Genomic DNA, 1,021 nt, shown 5'->3' on the forward strand with positions numbered 1-1,021 from the left:
GGAGGTCTCCTACTCCACCTAGTTCCTTGGCTTGGTTGGGTGATCTCATGTCTTTTCTACATTTGGAGAAGGCTAAGTATACCATTACAGGGTCGGTAGAAGGGTTCTACCTAAGGTGGCCACCACTCATTTCCTTTTTTAAGGAGCTAGTCACCGTCAGCTGTTAGAGGTTTAGTTTAGTTTGGGGGGGTTAAAGTTAATGCGTCTTTGCTTATTTGTTTCTTTTTTTAATTGTGCGATTTTGGTTAATTGTTTTGGATGATTTTGTTTAATATTACATTTTTTTAAACTAACATTAGTTAAAAATTCTAACAGGACTAGACAGGGTAGATGCAAGAATGATGTTCCCAGTGGTGGGCATGTCCAGAACCAGGGGTTCGGAGGATGAAGGGTAGACCATTTAGGACAGAGATGAGAAGTAATGTCGTCACCCAGAGAGTGGTGAGCCTGTGGAATTTATTACCACCGAAAGTAGTTGAGGCTAAAACATTGTATGTTTCCAAGAAGCAGTTAGATATAGCACTTGGGCAGAAGGAGATCAAAGGATATGGGGGGGGGGGGGGAAGGCGGGATTAGGCTATTGAGTTGGATGATCAGCCATGATCATAATGAATGGTGGAGCAGGCTCGAAGGACCAAATGGCCTCCTCCTGCTCTTATTTTCTATGTAAAACTGGAAGTGGGCTATTTCAGTTCCTGTTACAGATTTTGTACATTTTAATTTCTCACATGAGCTCAACCCACCCGTCTTTGAGAATTAAGATTGAGCCCTGAGAGTCCAGCTCACCGCGTTAATAGCTTCAGAGGTTTCTATGTCAATATTGAATCAAAGTTTTCTCCTTGCGTTATTCTCATCTGCCATCCTCCACACCCATCTGCCATCCTCCACACCCGTAACTTACTAATTCACCATTGTACCTTTGGCTGAAATTAGCTTTTACAGGCAAGAAATTGAAACAATTCAAATTTCTAGCCTTCTTCATACAGACAACACTAGCATCAGGTGACACAATACCAATATA

The sequence above is a fragment of the Scyliorhinus canicula genome, chromosome 16 (genome assembly GCF_902713615.1).
Source record: "Scyliorhinus canicula chromosome 16, sScyCan1.1, whole genome shotgun sequence".
NCBI lineage: Eukaryota > Metazoa > Chordata > Chondrichthyes > Carcharhiniformes > Scyliorhinidae > Scyliorhinus > Scyliorhinus canicula.